This window comes from Puma concolor, chromosome D2 (genome assembly GCF_028749965.1).
Source record: "Puma concolor isolate L17-30 chromosome D2, mPumCon1.1.hap2, whole genome shotgun sequence".
Taxonomy (NCBI): domain Eukaryota; kingdom Metazoa; phylum Chordata; class Mammalia; order Carnivora; family Felidae; genus Puma; species Puma concolor.
In genome coordinates, this window is record NC_141677.1 from 75,271,742 (window position 1) to 75,278,682 (window position 6,941).

A 6,941-nucleotide genomic window follows, 5' to 3' on the forward strand; every position below is an offset into this window, starting at 1 on the left:
TTTAATGTTTGCTTACAGTTACTTTTTTTTTCCTTTGAGGTAAATTTGCCTACAATGAAATACACGAACGTTTGGCATACCGTGCACCATTTCATGAGCTTTTCCCAAGAATTTACCGTGAGAAACTTTAACTACACAGCACAGTTGCAAGACTTTTATGGCAAGCAACTGTGTATGCACTACCCATATTTTTCCCATTGACATTTAGTAGTGCTGACTTTCTCACAGCTGTAACATACTTCTCTTGGGGTAAAGTTCAGATGCAATGAAATGCACAAATCTTAAATGTACGCACACACCGCGTACTACCAAAACACTACCAAAATACAGAATATTGCCTCAGAGAGTTCCCTCATGCCCCTTCTCAGCCCATCTCTGCCCCATTTCCCTGAGGTAACTGCTACTGTAATTTTTTTTTTTCACATGGGTTGGTTTTGCTAGAACTTCATAGAAGTGGAATCACGTAGTATGCATTCTTTTGTGTAAGGCTCCTTCCACTCAGCGTGCTGTTCTCGAGGTCCATCTTTTTTTATGGTCTTCCACTGTAGGACCGTCCTACAGTTCATCCAATCACTCTCTTGTTGTTGGGTTCCTGGGCTGTTCCCAGGTTTTGACTATCATGAATAATGCTGTTAAGAACGTTCTTGTGCCCATCTTCTTTGACTGTTGAGTCGCAGGGTCGGTGCCTGCTTCGTTTGACACGGCCAGAACTTTTCTCTGATTGTTGTATGATGTTGCACCACAGCCAGCAGCCTCACAAGGTTCCAGTGGCTCCATATCCTTGGCAACATGGCGGTGTTGTTGGTGTTTCTTAAGTTTTGCCCTTCTGGTGGGGGGTAGTGGCCATCTTAGACTCTAAAAGAAAATTGGACTCGTGCTCTTACTACATTTTGGTTTTGGCTAAGGCGCTTGTCAAGAATTTTCTTTGGCTGTTTTGTTAATGTTTCTTCCATGGCACGTTTATGTATTTCTTGTTTTGTTTGCTGTGTTTCTCTTCCCCTTTGGGGAGGGACGCACACCGACTGCACATCTCTTGTTGCCTAATTGCTATACCGTTTCTTTTTACTTAGCTCGTGCCTGAGCAACTCTCTCCAGACATTTGTTTTGATCTAATAGAGTAGGCTCGGCTTCTAGACTTTCCTTCCCTCACACTTGAGGATCGCTCCATTTTTCTCTGCTCCCCCCCCCCCCCCGGTTACATTATTTTTTTTAAGTCAGGGTATGTCAGTAACGAGTTATGAGATATTAAATGATACACACGGTCCGGTATGATACATACAATACGATACGGCAAAATCCATCCTTTTCCAGACATACAGTTCTACGAATTTTGGCAATTTGGGCAAATATGTATAGAGGTGCCCTAACAACTAAGACAATATGCCATTTCTCTCACCTCGCCAAGTTCTATCTTTCCCCCTTGTGGTCAGTCCTAGATCCCCACGCCCCATCTCTGGCAACCACTGCTGTTTCCTGTGCCTATACTTTTGGGTCTTTTAGAATGTTCTATAAATAGAACCACACACCGTGAAACCTTTGGGATATAGCCTTTTTCACTCGGCACAATGCTCTTGAGATTCCTCCACGTTTCTTGCAGGAATCAGTAGTTTTTACTTACTATTGTTTTGTTAGTATTTATTTATCGCTCAACTTTTTATTGAGCATCATGCCATTGTATGGATGTACCACAACTTGTTTATCTGTTCAGCGGTTGACTGACAGTTGAGTTATTTCCAGTGTTGGATGATTACAAAAGCTTCTATAATTGTGTACAGCTATTTTTGTGGGCGTTTCTGTCCTGTGCTATATTTTGAGGAATGGTGTTTCATATCACAGTCACATATTCTCCTCTCGCACACTTCCAATTAAGAGGGGTCTGTGAGAGACTCCCACTTCTGAAGTTTTGCTAAATGCCCTCTCTCGGGCTCACCCCACCCACTTTGGGGTGTATACCATTCCCACAGAGGTCCTCTCGGCTTTGAATCATTTCCCCCAATTACCACAGAAGCCTGGCCCCCGTGTTTCTGTCAGAGACAGTCAGGGCCCTGATCATAACCCCATTTTCCTCTCATTTCTTTCCAGCAGCATTTTCTACGCTTCTCCAGTCAACGGAGGGAAAGTTGTGAATCCGCCTTCCGGCTTCACTTTAGATCTGATGGCACGAGGGAACATTCCCAGGATTTTGTTGGCCCCTGTATTAGTCAGCGTTCTTCAGGGAAACAGAACAAATAGGAGCCTTATACTTATATCTATATTTATTATCTGTGATAATGGAGGCTGGGCAGCCCTATGCGGTGCCATCCACAAGCTGGAGGCCCGGGCAGGCTAGTGGTGCCATTCTAAGGCCTGGGAATCAGAGAACCAGACTGCTAATTCCAGTCTGAAGGCCTGAGCACCAGGAGCCCTGAGGATAAATCAGTGTTTCAGCTTAATAGGGAGAGAGAGAGAGAGAGAGAAGGTTGGGATAATCCCTGTCCACACTAAGGAGGGCAGTCCTCTTGCCTCTGTGTGTCTGTTCAAACGTTAACCTTTTCTGAATCAGACACACCCAGAAATAATGTTTAACCAGATATTTGGGCATCTCGTGATCCAGTCAGGTTGACACGTAAAATTAACTATCTCTGCCCACCCACCCTCCCCCAAACGTCTTCTAGGGGTGTTGAGAGTGAGGCCAGACATCTTGCCGCACTGAATCATTTTACTCTCCTCCGTAACTTTTTGTTTCTTTCCTCGGCTGACGCTTTTGAAGTTTAAGGCTTTGGGCCGAGCCTTTTTCCTTGATCCCTGTTTTTTTTATTTTTTATTTTTTATTTTTTTATGCAATCAATTTCATCAGCTATTCGGGGAGGATGGTGCCATATGCTTCTATGAGCCATCCTAACTCAGAAATCTCTGTTTACCATTAAAAATCGTGCAGCTCTTTTTGACTTGTGTTTCCGTGTCCTAACCTTTCCTCTGGCCTCATCCTCCTCTTCAAGTCGGATTTTCCTTCCTGCAGATTTCTACTTTAAAATTTTATTGTGCTATATATAGGTTTACAAGTTGCCTCAAATGCTTTTTGGAATGTAGTGGGATATAAACAAGTCCAAAAGACTGAGCACGTATCAGAAACGGTCAAGGGTTACCCAAGACCTGTTGGATTCGGGAAGCAATTCCAGCTGAGACAGTGTTGAGAGGGGCCACAAATGCAAATGCCTCTGGAGCAAGGGAGGTCCAAATAATTAGTGAAACAGGCTGGTAGGGGCCATAGGGAGTGGTGGGGACTGTAGCAAACCAGGCAACGTCTGGCCTGCCTAATGATGGCTTCTTCTCCTCAGCTTTGGTGGATAGGCCAGCATGTGGGCTAACCTTGCCAGAACTTTTAGATATGAGGCAATTGGCTAGGCACATGTTTTGAACACCCAGTCACTGCCTTCCACCATGAAATCCTTCCTTCAGACAAAATCTCAGATGGAAATCAAGTACCGATGAGAGTGAATGTGGGGCAGCTTATTTGGTTTGAGTGTGGCAGCCTGAAGCAGCGACCTTCTCAGGCCCCTTCTCGAAGGTCTCAAGGCTCTGGGAATAATTTGGAAACCTTCAGACTAGATCATGGGCAAGGTCCTTCCTCCCAGCCCTGATCTTGTCTTGTACCTTATGTACCCATGGGAGTAGGTCACTCAGTGGCCTCCGAGCCCTGGATGTGGTGATTTTGCACATTACTTATTGACCTAATTAACTAACTTTGGGCATATATGTGCTTTGTAAGTGTAGAAATTATTTTCAAAGAGTGTTTTGCATCCAATGGACCAAATGCTGAGTGTGTGTGTGTGTGTGTGTGTGTGTGTATGGCAGCACATCTGTTCCCTGGGCTTTTATAGTTCCATGAAGGCCAAGTTGATCTTATGGAGAATGTCTAGATTTAGTGATAATTCTAGAACAAAAGTCAGCAAACTACTGCCTGGGTATCAAATTCCACTTGTAGCCTGTGTTTGTACATGATGTGAGCTAAGAATGCTTCTTACATTTTTAAAAGGTGGCAAAAAAAAAAAAAAAAGTGAAAGAATACGGGACAGAGGCCCTCTGTGGTCTTCAAAGTCTAGAATATTCTATCTGGCCCTTCACTGAAAAAGTTTATGGAACCCTGTTCTGGAACATCTCTTATGTTTTCATTTAGTCTGAACCAAGCAGTCCCAAGACTTTAACTATGCATCCCCTGTAGAAGCTGTATGTACGTGCTGCTTTTTCTGCTCCGAGAAGTCTGCGGCTGTTGACTTGTTCACTGTCTCTCCTACTGACCAGTGTGATCCTCCCTGTAGACAAAGGCAGATGAGGGTTTGACCAGCCTGGAGAACAAGGGCTACACCCCACATGTCTCTCCAGGCCTGCCCCCCTAAGAGCCAGATTCCCCAAATGGCTGAAGCTGCCACAACCATGTTTGGGAACCTGCTGGCCTCCAGCTGCCCGAGTGGCAGCCATATGATGCACTTGCACGAGCAATTCTCCAGAGCAGGGAAGATGTGGCTTCACGATCGAGTTCAGACGGTCCAATTCTCTCTGAACTCACTTGGGTCCCACTGATGTTCTTTGGGGATTAGTAAGGGGCTTCTGGTGCTACAGGGGCCCCATCGATGTTGTTTCCACTTCTAAAACTCTGGAAGGCACTCTTGGGAGCCATTCCAGCCAGCCAGCCAGCCTGGGGACCCCCACGTACGCTTCCCAGGTGCTGGCTTCAGGCGTTGCCCATGGCATCTTCCCCCCTCCAGAGGAAGTCGTTCACATCACTTGTGGCTCTGACTCATGGTCACCCCTTCTGGGTTCCAGGGGGACAAAACCATGCTCTGGTCAGAGCATTGCATCCAGAGTCAGCACATCCTTGTCCAAACCTGGTTTCAGCTCTTGCTCTCACCGTGCCAGTCATATTCCTTCTGGGGGATTCAGTTTCCCTATTTGGAAGAGGTGAAGAGGGGGCTAGGTGCCTGCTTTTCAAATGGGAGTTTTCAAACCAGTGGACAAAAATCTTTAAGAGATACTGCTTTTTTATTCTTCTTTGCATTTTAGAGACAGAGACAGAGAGCGCATGAGCAGGGAAGAGGGCTCAGCCTGGAGCCCGAAGCGGGGCGCAGTCCCACGACCCTGGGATCACGACCTGAGCCAAAATCAAGAGTCAGATGCTCAACCGACTGAGCCACCCAGGCATCCCAAGAGATAGTTCGAAATATTCTATTTTTATTTTACTAGTTAGTCAAAATCATGGATGTACAAATTTTCTGGCCCATCTGGTTGGCCACCTTATACCCGGGCATGGCCATAAGATTTTAGTGCCCGAGTGCTAGCTGTGTTCAAGAGGATGTGGGGCCAATCAGGAGTGCACCCTCCAGTTGCACGGACTAATGAGAGCAAGAGTGGGTGTGGCTGAGTATTTGCATCCACCGAGGGCCCATGATGTCCTGGCTTCTCTGAGAATGGAAGGTTTTTGCGATGGTGAGAAGCGAAAACCAAGCAGGAAAATTGAGTCATCACGCGGCACTCTCAAGGTCAGCCTTGCCAAGGATGTGCACGTCTGCACCCTCAGCAGCCCGTCCTGCCCTGAACAGCAGTGACTCTGCAGCAGCTGCCTCATTTTAATGCCATTCATGATAATTTTACTGTTTTTGTCATTTGGTTGGCATCCACTCCAAGAATGTTTTTTAGTTTTCTAGTCGTATAAGAGCTAACAGCTTAAGATGCTTATATCTAACCATACGTATATACGTGTGTGCGTGTTTAAGTAAAAACTATAATCAAAGTAATTTTGGTCAAACTTGGGGCCCTGTGGACATTTTTTTTCCCTTTTCAAAGCGATGTGCACCTTACCCCAGAATCAACGGTCTGGCACAGGGGTTGCGAACCGTCTGTGAAGGACCGCAGGTCGACATTTGGGATTCGCCAGTCATGCTGTCTTTATCGGAACTACTCAGCGGGAGTGCACAAGAGGCCGTGGGTAATAAGTACATGGTTGGGCCTGGCTGTCTTCCAATAAAACTTTATTGACAAAAACAGGCAGTGGGCCGGACTTAGCCATCAGGACCTACTAGCTTACTGACGCTGGTGTACAAGACGGCCGAGGCACCTTCCTTCTACAGAAACTTGGCAAAGACAGGTTTTCTCCTCTGGTTTCTCAAAAAAAAAAAAAAAAAAAAAACCAAAAAACAACACATCAACCCTGCTTTCTGCTGCATAAACTCCCCGAGGCACTCCAGGGTGAGTCGCTGACTGCCCTAGAGAGGAGGTAAGCTTCCTCCTTCATGCCAGTCCTCGCTTTGGCCCTGGGCTCCCGCTCCAGGACAGGACCCTGGCTCAGCTGAGACTTTTTGCGTCTCTCCTGGTGGCCGCCTCTGCACCTTTGTCAGGGAATCATCCCGTTCCTCTGACACATACACCTTGCCAACATTTGGATGCTGTTATCGAAACAATCCTGCAGCCAGCCTTAGGAAGCCGGGCCCTTTTATCTTTCTCTATAAATCACCCTCTCCCTCCACTTAATCCTGCCTGGCCTGCTCCTCTGAACTCTCTCCAATCTGTCTCTGGTGAGCTGGTTCTGAGCCCTGCTGGCTGCAGGCAGCCAGGTGCAGCCTTGCTGAAGCTTCGGGAAAAGGGAGGGGTCCCTCTCCCATCTGCCAGGGATGGGGCTTTGCCCGCAAACCTCCGCACCTTTTCTCTGCTCCTGCTAAATGGGGCCCAAGTAAGCGGTTTATTCGACAGTCGCCCAACGTTTATTTACCGGGTTTCCCACCCAGTGTTAGGTATGTGCCAGGCACGGAGGGCACGGCAGCGAAGGTGACGGTGGTGCCAGGCCATCTTGGGGCCAGAGTGAAATGGATGAACACATGCACAAGATGCTTACGTATTTTCGAAGCGCTGTGGAAGAAACCGGTGGGAGTCGGGGTGGACAATGGGGAGAGGTAGAGAATACAGGGATG